This window comes from Cryptomeria japonica, chromosome 4, assembly GCF_030272615.1.
Source record: "Cryptomeria japonica chromosome 4, Sugi_1.0, whole genome shotgun sequence".
In the NCBI taxonomy this organism is placed as follows: Eukaryota; Viridiplantae; Streptophyta; class Pinopsida; order Cupressales; family Cupressaceae; genus Cryptomeria; species Cryptomeria japonica.
This window is the reverse complement of record NC_081408.1, coordinates 511,107,766-511,126,931: the sequence shown is the minus strand read 5'-3', so window position 1 is coordinate 511,126,931 and position 19,166 is coordinate 511,107,766.

Genomic DNA, 19,166 nt, shown 5'->3' with positions numbered 1-19,166 from the left:
ATCGTGTTTGGGGTGGACCTATTGTTGCATTAACTACCTTTCCACCCGCCTTCAGGGTCTTGGGAGAAAGGGAGAAGGTGACAACAACGCCCAATTTTATTTTATTTCAAGTAGTGAGGGGTATCTTTGACTGGGGATTTCATCACCCCACAGAGGTACTTCAAATTGGGATGCATTGGGGATATCATCTCTCCCAGCGTACTCTCGAGCGGGTTTTTCAAGCCACTATATAAATATACTAGTCAGACGGCTAGAGTGTTGAGTGAATTCAACGTATGTGGGGGCCTTCCTTGCACTGATAAGCTCAACTAAAGTCTTAAGTGGCTTTCTCTGAGAATCCATCGTTGGATCAGGACCCCTCAAAATTTTACAATAAGAACCAACTTAGTAGCCCAAATCCTACATTCAGTGATTCTGGGAGTGCAGATCGTACCCCATAGATTCCCTTCATGTACCTTGCATTATGAGACAGAAATCCCTCGATGATAAGATCTTCGGATCTACGGGGTAAGAGAGACTAGCATGCTCGAGAAGTGTGTGGAGTGGAGTGGAGTCAGTGCTACTAGACTCTCTAGTTGTTCGTCTTGTTTCGATATTTCATAAGGGCCTCATTTGAATGGTTTCCAATTTCTAGCCTAAGATTGTCTTTTGTGTTTTTTATATGTATCATTGTGTCAGACCAGTATGTTGGCATTTTTGTTGTTTATGTTGTGATTGTCATTGATGGACACACACTTGTATTGAGATCCCCTTTATGTGTATGAGCTTGTGCTCAACCGGCATTTGTTCCAACTGGTATGTTGTTTACTAGTCTTTAGACTAGTGGTGATTTTGCAGAATGTGTTTCCCAGTCTGAAGCGACATATCGACCCCAAGCGGTTCGTAGATCCCAAGCGGCATGAGGGAGTAAAGCGGCATAACACATTCTTACCAGTCTTCATTTTTGACAAACCGGCAACCGGTATTTTGTATGAACCGGTAATACTCTGTGATGAGTTACCAACTGGCATTTTGTGATGAGTTACCAATCCACCGATTGTTTGACGGTGCCAACACATTGACGATGTTTTTTGTGTCGTGTTACTGAGTACGTCTCGATGCATTGAACCTAGGAAATTGTAATGTAATCCTATTGGACCGACATGAAATCAGATTCCTTTAAAAGGACATCATATCTAGGGTTTTAAGTTGTTGCTGAAAGGGTTAATGTGGTGCTAGGGTTTTAAGGTGGAGGTTGAGAATGATCTTATCTGAGAAGATCAAGTTGTAACTATGAGAGAGATAGAGAAGATTGAAGTAATGTTGGAATGCATTAGCTGTGAGCAATACTGGATCTAACCAAGCAGTTTGTGCTATCAGATAGATCAAACACTTGTTGATTACTCACATCTTTGACAAGTCTGTAGCCCTTAACCGGGTAGGCCTCAAAGCCTTTGTAAAATCCTCTAACAAGGTGGTTCACACATGTGAATCTAAAATCCTCTAACAAGGTAGTCTTTAATCGGACTTATCTCCTAACAAAGATTGAGATTCCTAACAGGATCTATTCTGGTGAAGAACATTGTAAGACCTTAACCGGTCTGGTTTCTATTCTGCAGATAGTGACTTGTGAGTTCCATCTCACCGTGGTTTTTCCCAGTTGGGTTTCCACGTCAAATATCTTGTGTTATGGTTGTATTGCTTTTGTGGGTGAATGCTTTATTCGCATTTTGGTTTGCATGTGTGGTAACCGGTCTGACTGTTAGACTGCTTTACCGATTTATCTTTAGACTGTGTAAGTGTTTTAGTGCAGTGATTTTTGGCATACTAATTCACCCCCCCCTCTTAGTATTCATCAATTGGTATCAGAGCCTACCTTTCTATAAGTTTAACCACTTGGAAAGAGATATGGGGGAATACACCATGAGGGAACTTACTCAACGACTCACTAAGTCTGAGCAAGCCTATGATGATCTTATGGTCAAATACAAGGCATCTCAAGCAAAAAGGAGAGAACATGCAAAAAAGCTGATGGAACTATCTAAAAGTAGTTCTGAAGATGAAGCTAACATGGAAGCCATGATTGTCGAAGTAAATAAGCTGAATGATTCAAACTCCAATCTGAGAAAGGAGTTGGAAGGACTGACTATTCGGTTTAGTCAAGAGCTTGAGAACTGGAGAAAAGTTGAAGATCGGATAAAGGACAAAGATCATGAGATCTCCAAGTTGAAACAAGAGATTAGTGCACTGATTGCTTCCCTTCATGAGAGCGGAATGGAAAAGGAAGACATGCAAGGAGAAGTGAGCATTGCCATCTCTGAAAATGCAAGTCTAATGGAGACAAACACTGCTATTTCCAAAGAACTCTTTGAGTCAAAGGAAATACTGGCTAAGTTTGGCAAAAGTACTGTCAAGCTAGAGCAAAAGCTTGAGTCATCTAGACCGGCAAAGAATACCAATGGTCTTGGTTTCTCTGGACATGAGGAAGGAGAATCCTCAGGAAAAAATGCTGAAGCATCAAAGAAGCAACCGACACTCAAAGGAAAAGGTAAGCAAAAATTCAAACCTATTTGCTTTAACTGTCTTTTAAAGAAGGACACACTGCCAATGTATGTAGGAGCAAAGCCTACAATAATTTTTCATATTTTATCAACAATGTACCTAGATCCAATAAGTTCAATGGTCATTGTTATGCATGCAACAAGTTTGGGCATAGAGCATTTGAATGCAGGTCTGTGATGGATAACACTGGAAGATATTCTCAGAGGACCCAAGGAACTAGTCCTAAACCTTTTGTGAACCGGAACCACAACCGGTTTAATGTCTTCAATCATCAGTCAAGAAGCGGTGGCCATCAAGCGGCAACCGGATGGAGAGAAAGTTGTATGATCTGTCATGATCATGGTCACACTGCTGCAACATGCAGAAGGAAGAATGGAAACATGTACAATGGACCTTCGAGAGCACCTGAACTTGTTTGATATCACTACAACAAACCGGGTCACATTGCAAGATTCTGCAGAAGCAAAAAAAGTATATCTGATGATATACCGATCACTTAGGAAGGAGAAATCGATGTTGAAAAAGTTCAAGGGGACATGAAGAAAACATGGAGGAAGAAACCGACAATGTCAGAAGAGGAACCGGTTTCTGCACCTAGTGTGGAAATATCGGAACCGGCAAACTAAGCCTTAAAAGCTTAGGGGGAGCAAACGGTGAAATGCTTTCGAACCCCCGGTTTACACCGGTAAAAGACCTTAACCAGTATGCGATACCTGTCACTTGGCAAAAGACCGAAAATGATAAAAAAGACAAATTAGGGTTTACGCCCTAATAGAGGAGCATTAATAACGATAGGTGAGAGACATGTATAAATGCATTTTTCAAATCATTTCTCACTATCTATTTTCGAGCGAAGAAAAGTTTTCAAGTGCAGAGCGAAGAAAAGGCGATTTGAGCTAAGTTTTCAAGAAATTGATAAACCTTGAAAGAGATTCAAATCTAGTTTGCAAGCGGTTGTGGAGAACTCAAAGTAGTGATTTGGTAACCGATGAAGAGTGAAGTGAAGTAGAATCAGGAAGCCCTAAATTCATGTTGTAAAGGTATTTTTCGTGTTCTTGAAAATACTCAACAATGGCTTCCGTATCTCATACCAGTTCTAGTGCATCCATTGAGTCGGAAAGTTTTATTCAGAGGAAGTCCAAATATAATGCTTTATCACAAGTTTCGGCTAGAGTCATAGTTGAAGATGGAATTTCTGATTATATTGACTGCAAAATAGAAGACCTAGGGTCTTTAGCTATTCACACTCAGTTAGGTTTGTTTTGCGGCAAAGACAAAAAGATCAAACCGGAGTTTCGCATTCTAGAGAAGAAGAAACTCCATAATGCAGTATATTTTCTGGAAGACTTCACGGAGGATCACATTAGGATCATCTTGATCAGAGTCCATGGTGACAAGATGTGCCTGGAGAGGATGCATGATATCACACCTCAGGCAATTCATGCAGTCACCGGTTTTTGCAACATAGGGGAAGTGCTAGCCCTAAGAAAGGTAAGCAAAACCGATATGACCAAGCTCACCGGTTCAACAAGTGACTCATGGGGTATGACAATTAATCCTATTAAGGGTGATCTGGTGAAATACGCTTGCATGGTGATAGGATACAGAATTTTTTCAGCCAGCAGGATTAATTATGTATCGGCTGCAGCGGTAAATGCCACTTACCGAATGATCAAAGAGGATGCATCTTTTGACTTATGCACCGGCATGCAGAGGCAACTCCTATTGAATCTAAAGGCGATCAAATAGGACAATGCATTGAAGTTTAAGTTTGGGCAACTACTGATAGGGTTGTTCTTCTATTTCCAAGGCCACTTTCCTAGAGTAGGAGATGTCCAATGGTCTCCTAACCAACCGGTAACCAAACAGATCAAGGAAAGCATACAAGCTTTCGAAACTGGTTACCCTGATGTACTGAACAAATATTTTGATGAGTTCAGAAGGAAGATGAGCCAAAGGATAAGGATCGCAGGCGATATAGTAAAGAAATATGAAGATGACATCTGTTTCACCATTCAGGTGGACAAATGCTTAATGGAGGCTGTTGAGCCAAGAATGGAGGAAGTAGAGCCAATGGGCTATGAAGTTATGTATGATATGCTGGAAGGGTATGCCTCAACCCTCATTGCCTCGCCTCTTGATCCAAAGGCTAAAAGGACGGGAACTTACTTGGAGAGGATTGCACCGGCTGAAGAACCATCGGTTAAGAAGGGAAAAGAACTGACAACCAAGAAAGAAAAGGCAGTGCCTGTAGCAGCGGCACCGGCTACTATTGCATCCCCAAGAGTGACTAAGCGATCACCTGCAAAGAAGAAACCGGAAGTGACACCGGCAAAAGTCTTTGAAAGAAAAAGGTAGACGAAGACAAATGAGCGTGACTCTGAAGAGACCGAGTCTGATGAAAAGCCAAAGAAGGTCAGACAGACAAAGAAGATGAAGAAGAATGAACCGGCAACGTCTGCACCGGTAAATATTGATATCTCCTCATACAAACCTTTGACACATTGTCAAAGAACAGTAAAAAATATTAGGAGAAAATTACTTCATGATTTAGTAGACTATTATGATGAATTTAATAGTGAGGAGAAAGATGAAGTACTACAGGAAATCATTCTTTATTTGTGTAAAAATGACCGGTCACCATCAGAGATTAAGTCTCAGACACCGGATTCATTATTTAAAGTATTAGATAATAAATGGCACATTGCCATTGAAAAGGAACAAGAGATTAGGGAGAAAGTCTTTTCACAATACTTTCCTGAACTCTCAAATTCTGAATTATTTGATGCCCTAGATCAAAATAAAGGTCTCTTCTTCACAAGAAGAAGAAGACTCTAGTTGTTGGAGGGGAGAATTGACGATGTTGAAAAAGATACTCATCAACATATGGCTCATGCTATCAGCTCTCACAAAGCACGAATAGCCAACCCCCAAGTGGAAAAAGATCCGGTTATTTCCAAACCGGATGAGGTTTTTGATGAGGAAGGAAACCTGGTGGAAGAACCAATCAACACTATCGATGTCGATGCCCTGGATGTAGAAGATGTCACTCAGGACATACCTTCTGAGGGAACTGAATAGGGGCAACAAGCTGATCAAGGTGGTGAACAAGCTGAGGACACACAACAAGCGGCAAAGGAATAGGAAGAGAAGAAGAAGAGGGTTGAAGATGAGAAAAAGAAGAAAGAAGAAGAGGAAGAGGAGAAATGAAAAGATGAAGAAAAGAAGAAGCAAGAAGATGATAGGAAAATGAAAGAAGAAGAGGATAAGGAAGAAAAGAGAAAGAAGGAAGAAGAAGAAAAGAAGAAGAAGGAAGAAGAAGAGAAGAAGAAGAAGGAAGAGGAAGAAAAGAAGAAGAAGGAAGCGGAAGAGAAGAAGAAGAAGGAAGAGGAAGAACAAAAGAAGAAGGAAGAGGAAGCACAGAAGAAGAAGGAAGAGGAAGCAAAGAAGAAGGTAGAAGCAAAGCAGAAGCAGAAAGAAGAGGAAGACAAGAAAAAGATGGAAGAGGAAGAGAAGAAAAAGAGAGAAGAGAAAGAGAAAGAAGAGAAGGAGAGGAGAAAGAAGGAAGAAACAGATAAGATAGCTGAAGCAATGAAGAGCACACAGATGGAGACTCCTAAGGCAACCGGAAGCCAAGCCAAACCGGCTGCTATCTTGAGTCCTACTGATCTCCAATCTGCAAGTGAGTTTGAGCTTATGCAGAGCATCAAGGTTGCCCAAGAGCGCCTTGAAGTCATTCATAGGAAAAGGGAACAAGATATTATTCAGGCGGCTATAGACACACTTATCGGTTTAATCCCTGGTACTAATCTTCCTGACACTGAATCATCACTAGCACAACTCAAGCTTCTATGTACTATAGTGGATGATCAGGTGCAGAGTCTAGAAGAAGCAACAGAGGTCAATGTAAAGAAAGAGCACCAAAAGGCTCTTAATGTTGCTCTAGTGAAAAAGATGAATGAGCTTAAGACTGAACTGTTGAAAGATCAAAAGGACATAAGGAATGCCTTAGATGAGGGAAACTTGCTACTCAGCAAAATCTGTCAACCTCATCTGTTCTATGACGATGTGCTAGCCAAGAAGCAAAAGCTTCAAACGGACTTACATTCCTACTTGGGCACATTTAAGATACCTTATGATTCCTTTGCAACATATGGGCAAACCATTCACCAGTTCCAGATCCAGTCAGCCAAGATGGAGCAAGAGATCAGTGCACGGTCTAGGGATTTGCAGGAGCTTCAACTGGTATTACTTCCATGACTGCAAATTCTTCAGAAGTGTTATCTGAACCTGGATGCCCTAACAGTCACATAGAACTGAGCATAGTAGATGCCATGGAAGAACAGGTATCCCAGATGCAGACAGAAAAGGAAGTGGCAACCTCCCTACTTGAGTCCTGGTCTCTATCCATGAAACAATTTTTGTAGGACTATAAATTGGTTTTTGACAAGTATTATTCATTATTGTCATAAACTATTATATATATATATATATGGAAACAGGGTTATTCAGCAGTACTTTGTCATTGTTGGCAAAGGGGGAGAAGTATATCTGGTTTTTGGTTATTAAATTTTGATCTTCTGACACAGGGGGGAGAAATATCTGGTTTTGACATTTTGATATATGCTTTGATATATGCTATATACTCTAATGTCTCAATAATTATGCTCTGTATGCAAAATTGCTATACACTGTGTTAATTAAGGGATAGTGTATATGCTTAGGGGGAGCAATTTTGTTAATGGCAAGTTTTTGTTGTAAAACACTTAGATGTCAAAATTTTCCTAAGTGTTGCCATCAATGCCAAAGGGGGAGATTGTTGGCATTTTTTTTGTTTATGTTGTGATTGTCATTGATGGACACACACTTGTATTGAGATCCCCTTTATGTGTATGAGCTTGTGCTCAACCGGTATTTGTTCCAACCGGTATGTTGTTTACTAGTCTTTAGACTAGTGGTGATTTTGCAGAATGTGTTTCCCGGTCTGAAGCGACATGTCGACCCCAAGTAGTTCGTAGATCCCAAGCGGCACGAGGGAGAAAAGTGGCACAACACATTCTCACCACTCTTCATTTTTGACAAACCGACAATTGGTATTTTGTATGAACTGGCAATACTCTATGATGAGTTACCAACCGACATTTTGTGATGAGTTACCAATCCACCAATTGTTTGATGGTGCCGACACATTGACAGTGCTTTTTGTGTCATGTTACTGAGTACGTCTAGATGCATTGAACCTAGGAAATTGTAATGTAATCCTATTGGACCGACATGAAATCAGATTCCTTTAAAAGGACATCATGTCTAGGGTTTTAAGTTGTTGCTGAAAGGGTTAATGTGGTGATAGGGTTTTAAGGTGGAGGTTGAGAACGATCTTATCTGAGAAGATCAAGTTGTAACTGTGAGAGAGATAGAGAAGACTGAAGTAATGTTGGAATGCATTAGCTGTGAGCAATACTAGATCTAACCAAGCAGTTTGTGCTATCAGATAGATCAAACACTTGTTGATTACTCACATCTTTGACAAGTTGGTAGCCCTTAATCAAGTAGGCCTCAAATCCTTTGTAAAATCCTCTAACAAGGTAGTCTTTAATCGAACTTATCTCCTAACAAAGATTGAGATTCCTAACATGATCTGTTCTGGTGAAGAACATTGTAAGACCTTAACTGGTCTGACCTTAACCGGTCTGGTTTCTATTCTGCAGATAGTGACTTGTGAGTTCCATCTCACCATGGTTTTTCCCAGTTGGGTTTCCATGTCAAATATCTTGTGTTATGGTTGTATTGCTTTTGTGGGTGAATGCTTTATTCACATTCTGGTTTGCATGTTTGGTAACCAATCTGACTGTTAGACTACTTTACCGGTTTATCTTTAGACTGTGTAAGTGTTTTAGTGCAATGATTTTTGGCATACTAATTCACCCTCCCCTCTTAGTATTCATCATAGTATTGAGTCAGTATTGGGCTATTTCAGGCCCTACCCTATGTATCTCTAAATTTTCAGAGTTTGTTTGAAAATAGTTTAGTTAGCTATACCTATCTTCAAACAACTGTTCTCAGACTTGGAAAACAACAAACTTGTCCTACACACAGAATTATTGGAAATAAAGTCCATCTTAAAATGTCAGACAGTCCTCCAAACTCAAAATTCTACATACTTGTGACTATAGGCAGTCTTTGCATAGTCCTCATTTACGTCATTATTATCGTCCTCATATACGTCCTTAGGATTTGCATAAGTCCTTGCATAGTCCTCATTTACATCATTATTATCGTCCTCATTTACGTCCTTATTATCATCCTCATTTACGTCCTTAGAATTTTCATGTCCTTACATCGTCCTCATTATCGTCCTTATTATCATCCTCACTTACATCCTTATTATTGTACTCATATACGTCCTTAGAAGTTTCATAAGTCCTTGCATAGTCCTCATTTATGTTATTATTATCATCCTCATATATGTCCTTAGGAGTTGCATAGGTCCTTGCATAGTCCTCATTTACGTCATTATTATCGTCCTCATTTACATCCTTATTATCATCCTCATTTACGTCCTTATAATTTGCATAAGTCCTTACATCATCCTTATTATCATCCTCATTTACATCCTAAGTATTTGCATAAGTCCTTTCATTGTCCTCATAGAATTCCCATATACATCATCATAATCGTCGCATAAGTCCTTATTTGTGTCTCATTAACCTCCTAGTTCATTTTAGTCTTGTTATAATCTTCATTTTAGTCCTTGTTTAGATCTCATATGCATCTATCTTATTCCATCGCCATTTGCATAATCATCCTATAAAGTCATACCCCAAATGTCGAAAACACAATCAGAGGATCAATCAAATTCAACCTCAACTCAAACAAGTTTGTCAAGTTCAACAAAGTAAACATTGTCACATCCAGAGAAATGGAGAAAACATCTTACATGTTGTGATCCTAGATCCAAACCAATCAAGCAAACATCATGGATTGGCATTATATATTTTGTAGGGAAGGTGGAGAATTCATCCCTTCCATTCCTATTCCATCACCATCCATAGAAACCTTATCTCAATAGATCAAGACTTTGCAACAACAAATGATAGACATGACTAGTCCTAACAACCATAGGGGCTGGTTAGAAAAAAATGATGAGAGAAGTGATGACCACGAGGGAATCAGTATCAAGACAACCTTATTCTTCTTGTGAGACCATTCAAACATGCCAATCTTCATTCTTAAACAAAATCATTCCTACCTTAGTTCAACCAACATTAGAGTCATGTAAACCTTCTTTTTCTTTCAACCCACTATATCAATCATACCAATCATATCAACCCAACATTCAAATTACCTTTGCGGAAAAGACCCTACAGTTACCAAGCATTTCATAAAGAATTGGAAGAATGGCAAGGTTCTGGTTGGCACCCAGATGATGATGGTTAAAGATGGTATTAAGTTTTATAGAGATCGAAGTGTTTCTGATAAGGCGGTGGATAGATTTCCTATCACGGATTGTGAAAAAAGGAAATTAGTGAAGGTGGATAACTCCTACCACTCCCCTAAGTGCATTTGTTGGACATGGAGGTTTGTGTTGTTTGCTACCATCAGCTACATTACTCTAGATGGAAGATTCATGAGGGCTTATGGGCACCATTTCGTGTTGCTTAACCACTTCCGTAATGGTGAAAAGGTAAGCTTGCCTTATTATTTAGCTTGTTATATGGATCATACCATTAAAGAAATGCAGAAAGACCCTCAAGGTGACCATGCTCTTCATCAGGGTCTTATGGTTTTAGTTTACAAATTGTTGAAAGGGAAATCCATTGAGAAACCCATTAGAGGTAAAAATACCAGGGATGATGACACGGAAAGTGAGTATAGTGGTTTCAACCTCGACTCTAAAACTGAAGGTGAGTCTAAGGATCTCAGTAAAAAGGGGAAGACTAAGGGGAAATGAAAGATGATTGTTGTTGATTTTGTCCTCTCGAACTTTGAGGATGAGTCCTTTGATGAGAAATTCATCAAAAGAAAGAAAGGAAAGGGAATGGGAAAACAAACCCAGAGGAACAAGAATACCCATAGGGGGACTAACAAGGTAAAAAGGCAGATACTGATTTCTTCTGATGAGAATGCAGAGGAGGATAAAAATGACAATATGAAGGGTAAGGAGGAGGATGAGATTCTGGATGTGGATCGTGGTGAGGACATGAGTACTCAAGGACTGCAGAATAAGGGCCAAGAGAATAAAATGGGAAATCCTAGCGACTATCATGGGGATAATGATAGCATTAAGGGATTTTGTGAAACTATTAGCAAAATTGTGAAAGATATCAGCAACCTAAAGAATGATATTAATGTTATAAAAAATGCTACAATAGGTGAGAAGCCTCTTTCTGAAAATGTTAAAGAATTAGTGGTTGCAATCAACAATGTTGAAGCTATTGAGGCCATGGTCGGTAAAATTCTTGAAACAAAAAAGAAGGTTAAGAAAATGGAAGGGAATGGAGAGGCAAACGGGATGGAAACTACCATGAAAAACCTGGTCAATAGAGTCGACAAGATGGAATTAACTGTGAAGAGGATTGTTGAACAAAATTTCCAGATTATTAAGGCCTCTGTGGATAATATGAATATTCTGATCAACAGATTTGATCACATTAAAGACAAGGAGGGCGACAAGGACCAGATGGAGAAAAAGGGTCATGAGAAGAGAACTAGGGCCAACACTAGGAAGCAGGGTGATATCAAGGGACGAGAGCTGGATGAATTGAAGAACTCTGCGGACAACATGAAGTAGATGGCAGTTTATGCAGAAGATATTATGAAAAATATTTAGTTGTCTCTATCTCTGTCTTTGTCTTTGTGTTGTCCTTTTGCTATCTTTTAGCTGTCTTAGTGCGGCTTTCTGTGTTTTGAGTTCCCTTTTTTTTTGGTTGGGAACTATTTTTTGTTTGGGTGATCAAGCATGATTTTCTTCCGCTTTAATGTTTTATCTTTCTCCTAATTTGTATTAAGGTTCGGGTTCTTTTCAAAAACCTATTTTTACTTAATCAAAACATTCAAATTACCTCTTTCAACCAAAATCAAACCCCATTCAACCAAAGTCCAAATCAAAATTCACACCAACCCAACATTCAAACCTCTTTCAACCAAAATCAAACCCCTTTCTGTTGAACACATAATACCATAGAGAGGGTGGGGGGGTGAATCAGTGGTTTCAAACCTCTCTTTTTCTTCTTTCTGATCTAACTTTAGAATATTAATTATTCACTTAATCACTAAAAAATCATACCGGTAATACAAGAAGAAGGACCAAATAAATCATTCACACAAAAGGAACTCACAACACTAGATTTATGAGGAAAACCCAATATGGGAAAAACCTCGGTGAGAAAAGCTGCTAGAGACTACTGCTCCAATCCAGCTGCACAGGTAAAATACCGACTTACAAAGATTTAGGGCACCAAACTAAGGAGCACCAACCCCTGCACTTTTAGGGAACCTACCCAAGGAGAACCAACCCCTACACCAAGCTTCAACTTGGTGATGTATATTGAAATACTATTTGAATGCAATTAAGGCATCTTGTTGCAAATGAATTCTGCAACTTTTTGATCAAATAACTCTCTATCGGTTGACAGTCTTCTCTTCTCCACTGAATCTCAGTCAGTTGTAAGATTTATGTCTCTGATTCTCAGCCTCTGTCACCTTTCTCTCCCTTTCTCACACAATCTTTCAACACACTATTTCACACTTGGATGTTGCCTGCTCTTCCACACCTTGTCAATTAGGCACAACTGCACAACTATAGTTATGTCGGTAGAATCCTCTCACCGGTATGCTAGCTCATGCACACTGCCACTTTCTTAGAGCTCTTTATGTGGCTTGTAATCCTTCTCCTTTCTCACTCTCTCTTCTCTTCTCCTTCTTCACAACATCATCCTTTTCTGTCTTGAGCTCTCATTTATTTTATGGTGATTTTCTCGCCAGAACACAATTCAAATTTCAGAGCGGTTAGGGTTTCCTCTTTCCGACAAGATCTTCAATTTTATCCAATCTAGCCTGTCTTGGATCGATCACCTATCCTTCAAATATCCATCTAAGGTTTTCATTATCCAATGCATATCTGCTGAAAATAGCAATCTCGAACAAGATCTCCTGCCTTGAAATTCGTCGACACATAAAGACACTTCAGTTGTTTCCTTTTCGAGGATTTCCTAAATCAGATTTCCTTTGTATTGATTCAGGTGCCAGCTACTCCCTAATCTTCCTCTGTCATTACTTCTTTCTCGAGCAGCAATCGGTCAGATACAATCTCGTGATTTGTGGCACCTTCATTAATGGCGATTATCTGTTTCATCGACCTTGTCGATGAGGCTTCACCAACCACATCATGTTTGCCACCTCTGCTCCACATGGCATCACAAAGATCAAGACATGGCCCACCAACACACATACGGTCCGGTAGACACATACTAGTACATCCCTTTGCTGATCGAGGTTTCTTCTCCTGTTAACTGGTAAAGCATACTAAACCAGTGGCACATCTTTACCTCAGAGGTTTGTGACAACTCATTCTTTATGCTCACCCTTATGTGATTATCCATCATGCCAGTTGACATGAATGACAACTTAGTGCCAAAATGCCAACAATCTCCCCCTTTGGCATTAATGTCAACTTCTCATAATTCACTTCATAACTGATACTTTTCTCCCCCTTTGATACAATGACAAAGGATACTATGCACTCCCCCTTTGATCCATACCAAGCTCTCCTTTGACCATTTTCAGCTCCTCCTGAGCCACATAAGGCTTTCCTAGGCAGATGACACAACTCCCAACTTGTATCGGAGGTAATCAAAAGTGCTTACCGATAATGGTTTGGTGAAAATGTATGCTACTTGTTCACCAGTAGGAACATAATCCGTCCTTACCTCCTTTCCTTCAACCTTCTCTCTAAGAAAGTGATACTTAATAGCAATGTGCTTCATTTTGGAATGCATGATTAGATTCTTTGCCATATTGATTGCACTCGAATTGTCACACCGGATGAGAATAGGATCAACGATGTCCACCTGTATGTCTTTAAGAGTTTGATTCATCCAAAGCACCTAAGAGCAGCATGTAGCAGCAACAATGTACTCAACTTCAGTAGTAGATAGAGAGATCGAGTCCTATTTCTTGCTATGCCAAGAGACCAACCAGTCACCTAGAAAGAATGCACCACCACTTGTGCTCTTTCTATCATCAATGCATCCTGCCCAATCAACATCAGTGTATGCTTCCAAGATAAAATTTCCTTGTTTAGGATACCACAAGCCATAGCTGAGATTTCCTTGTAGATATCTAAAAATTCTGCTAACAACATTCATATGTGATTGTTTTGGTGCAGCTTGGAATCTGGCCACCATGCACACTGCCTGAACTATATATGGTCTTGAAGTAGTTAGATACAGTAGACTGCCTATCATGGATCTGTACAGAGTTTGATCCACCACCGGTGATTCATCATTCTTGCTCAACTTGCTGTCGGTCACCATGGGGGTACTTACCGGTTTGCAATCTTCCAGTTGGAGTTTCTTTAGCATCTCCTTTGCATACTTGACTTGTGAGATATAGATTCCTTTATCTTGTTGTAATATCTGCAGACTAAGGAAGTATGTCAATTCACCAAGCATCAACATCTCAAATGTTGACTGCATTTGATCAACAAATTCTTTATAGAGTGTCCTTGTTGCCTCCAAAGGTAATGTCATCAACATACATAGCCACAATGATCATGTGGTTCCCATATTTCTCTATGTACAAATTGCTATCTGCACTCCCCTTTTTGAATCCCTTCTCCTTTAGGTACTGATCTAATATTGAATACCATGCTCTAGGAGCTTGTTTTAGATCATAAAAGGCCTTCTTCAACCTGCACACAAATGTCTCATCATCATGCAGTAGAAACCCTTCCGGTTGCTCCATGTACACTTCTTCTTCGAAATTTCTATTTAGAAAAGTAGATTTTACATCCATTTGGTATACTTTATAACCTTTGTAGGCAGAGAAGGCAAGAAACATTCTAATGACTTCTAATCAGGCCACTGGTGCAAATGTTTCTTCAAAGTCAATTCCCTCTACCTAAGAGTATCCTTTGCACACTAGTCTAGCTTTATGCCTAACAATCTTACCTTCTTCATTCATTTTATTCCTGTATACCCATTTTGTGCCAATGATGTTCTTGTCTTCCGATCTAGGGACTAATTCCCAAGTCTTGTTTTTCTCAATCTTTTGCAGTTCTTCTTCCATGGCATCCATTCATTCTTGTCTTTTGTTGGCCTCATCGAATGTTTTGGGTTCAACTTTAGTCATGAGGCATAGGTTGACTTGTTCATCATTCTGGGCAAGTCTTCTTCTAGTCTGCACACCATCACTCTTATTTCCCAAAATTTGCCCTTCCGGGTGATTCAACTGTACATACCAGTTGGGGACCTTCTTGGATGCTACCTTTGGTTTAGTATCTGACTGAACTTGATCATGTTCATCACTAGAGTCATCATACCAATTAACCCATGGTTGACATCCTTTGTGCATATCTTCATCAACTCTTACATGCACACTCTCAACGACTCTTCTTAGTATTTTGTTGTAGCATTTGTAGGCTTTGCTATTAGATGAGTAACCAAGGAGGATTCCTTCATCACTCCTAGAGTCAAAACTTCCTCGACCATCCATATCTTTCTTGATAAAGCACTTGCTTCCAAATATTTTTAAATATTTGACTGATGGCTTCCGGTCATACCATAACTCATAAGGTGTCATTTTTCTATTTGTTCTTAATTGAAACCGATTCAAAGTATATGCAATAGTATGGACAACTTCTTTCCAATATGTGTCTGATAGACTGGCCTCATTTAACATGGTTCTGGCCATCTCCTTGACAGTCTTGTTCTTCCTTTCTACCACACCATTTTGCTGTGCTGTTCTAGGAGTAGAGTATTGCCTTCTAATTCCATGTTTTTCACAATAATCTTGAAATTCATTAGATGTGAACTCTCCACCCCTGTCTGATCTTAGGCATTTTAATCTATACCCACTTTCCTTTTCCACCAACTTCCAAAAGATCTTGAATCTTTCAAATGCTTGTGATTTATCTTGCAGAAAGGTGACCCATGTCATTCTTAAGTAGTCATCAATGAAGAGCATAAAGTATCTTTCACCGGCAAGTGCTCTTGTTCGAGTTGGAGCACACAAGTCTGTATGCACAATTTCAAGTGGTCTTGAGGTGTTGTGCTCCTTTGTCCCGAAACTCACTTTAGTTTGCTTACCTTTTACACATTCATCACAAAATGTGTTTATCGGCTTGATGATGGGTGGAATATTCCTCACACACCCCTTTTTGCTTGCAACAACTAAGTTATCAAAAATTATGTGTCCTAATCTTCGGTGCCACAACCAACTTTCATCTACTTGTCCTAACATACATTGAGATTCATAGTATTCCTTTAGATTATAAACATTTCCATATGTTCTCTTTCCTTCTGCCACAACTTTACTGGTACTGTCTTTCTTTATCTGGCAATCGGTTGAGTCAAAGGTGAATTTATAACCTTTATCACACATCTGACTCACACTCAACAAATTATGCTTTAGGCCTTCCACATAATATACATCATGCACCTTCAGTTTTTGATCAATGCTTAAAGTTCCTTTTCCCTTTATTTTGATGGAAGAATTGTCTCCAAACCTTACTAATCCACCATTCCAGTCTTCAAGTTTAATCAATTTCTTTCTGTCACCAATCATATGGTTTGAACAACCACTATCTACCACCCATAGATTTTTCCTTTCAACATGCAAGGCAGTCTGTACTATGAGACTTGATTTTGCCTTTTATTTTTCTTTTTCAACCCAAACTAGTTTGATTTCCTTCTTATTGTATGTTGTTGTATTGAGCCCAGGTTCAATTACCAACTCTTGATCCGGATTTGTCTTCATCTGCTTGACCTTCTTGTTTTGGCATAACTTTGTTGTGTGTCCAAATTCTTGACAGTTATAGCATTTTACATTTTCATCTGAGGGGAAGTTATTGAAATTATTGTAGGGTACTGGTTTATTCTTCCCACAATCAAAACTCTTATGACCATATCCATTCACTGACACTAATACATTTGGTCTAGAATTTTGATGGAGGTTTCCGACAGATAAGGTATATTGTGACCAAATTTGATTTTTTTTTGAAAAAGCGCCTGCGTTCATCGAAATTTCAACGACAACAGGCATTACTTAAAAAAAAGAAAAAAGAGGGCAAGTCATTTGTGTTGCATTCAATCCCACACAGGCTTCCACGTCGAGCTCAACCCCTGGCAAGATAAAATGACACACTTACCATTCGAGGTAGGATCTTCACCTTCATTTTGGATTTGGATAATATGAGGAATTGGTGAACTTCACTTTCATTTCGGATTTGCATAATATGCAGAATTATTTAATCTTCACCTTCATTCATTGAATCTTCGCATTTGAGGAATTTTGGATTTGCATAATATTTGCATGAGGAATTTCGGATTTGCATAATGTTTGGATGAGGAATTTTAGAATTTCGAATTTGAATGTTTACCATGACAGGGGAAAGAGGTTACAATAGGTTTCCATAGAAGCCATCTCCTCTACGCCCAAGGGCAGTACCCTTTGTAACCCTTTGCCCACACAGAACCATCACTGTACCACTCTTGCAACCCTACTTCCCTTCTACCATGGTTGGAAGTATTCAATCATATGAAAGAGGAAAACTATCAGATATATACTTAGCATAAAATAAATAAGTTGCAAAATTTCACAAATTAGAGGGTGAACCCTGGTAACAATAGACTAATCGGCAGTGAGACCTTGTGGTTTGATCGCGAGATGCTTCCCCAACAAGATCAGATCGATATTGGACTAGGTAATAACGAAACTGCCAACAATGTATTTCTCAATGATTAGTGTGTAGAAGTATATTCATTAATCAAACATCCATTCCATTATATACAAAGGAATTCATACCAAATAGTATTAATTAATCAATTTGTTTTATATTCAATGCCTTATCAAGTATTTAGTGTTTGGTTTGATGATCTTCTAACTATTGGGAGTTTCCATGAGCCATAAAGCATAAAATATTGTCAATGCATAAATAATTTTCAAGTCCAAAACTAGATAAAACATCAAACTATGTTACACATCTTAATCTTCTTCATTTTCTTTTTGTTGATCTTTCTAGTTCTTTTCTTCCTCTTCAACATCTCCCTCTTCATTAACCTTCTTCTCGCCCTTGTCTTTATCCACCTTCTTTGGCTTTGTTCAACTATCCTGATAGGAGTCAAATGGCTATCCCAATGAGGGGGAAATTCTATCCCAACTAGTTGTATCATAGTTCTGATGTATAATTTCAAGGTCTCTGACTTCTTCATCCCTTCTCTTTTCATATTGATGTTCCTTGCACTACTGCAACCTTAAATGGTATTAAATAATATCTCTTGTTGTAAGAATTTTTTTAGTTACAACACTTGGCATAGAATTTAAAGAACTAAGATGAACTAAGCCCTAGGAGTCCTATATCTCATCTAAAATAAAAAAGAGAATATAGGGCTGCATCTATGAAGAAAAAAAATGTTGGAAAAAACTATTTCCACCTACTTGGCCACCTAGGAGTGGTTTTTGAGGTGTATTCAAAGCTTTTACTCCTTTTGTTGCATTTTCACTTGAAATATGGTTGAATTGGCTTTGTAAGCTCCTGGATACTTGGTACATGTTCTAATTGAGTTAAAAGAGTCTCAAGACTACCCTATAGTCATGCTCTACCTTATCTAGCTACCCAATTAGCTTCCCAAACTTATAGGACCTATGGTTTTATTCCTTACTTTGAGTTGAAATTGTCTTGGGTTAGATATAACTAAAATAAGCCATTCCTTCAACTACTTCAAAAATCATCAAAAAGACTTCATACTACTATCTACATGTGTTTCTATCCTTAAGAAGTCTAATTTATGCAAGTCAAAAAAACACCTAAGAGGTCATAGCTACTCCTTTTGACTTGGTAATATTCATGGTTTTTCTTTGTGTATTTAACTTCATTCCTTGCATCTTACCCACTATCTTGTAGCATACTTTGTTTTATTTTTTAGTGAATTGCATTTAGTGGACTGTTGTGCATCTTTAAAATCATTTGACAACTTCAGGAAATGGTTTTCCTTCTTTATTACTTGACTATATCATTTAATATGCATGGATGGTATTATCATTTAATTTTCAAGATGGACCTTATATGGATGGTCCTTGCACCTTTTCAAATTGAACTTTTGCAAAAGTCCAAATTTGGAGAGAAAATTCCTACTATTTGCGAATCCAACATTCATCTTTCAAATTTTAGGTCCAATTTCCATGAATAAGGGTTCCCAAGACCCTAGTCCTATAAAAATGAGCCATGAGGAACATCATGAATAAGGGAATGAACCAAATTTATGGAAACAATGTCAAACCTAAGTACAATTAGGCATAAATAAGGCACAACCACTTAAATTGAGTCCAAACCTAGTGTATATTTTTAAAGAGATACAACTTATGATGCAATAGTTAGCCCCCTCTTAGAAAGAGTATGAAATTAT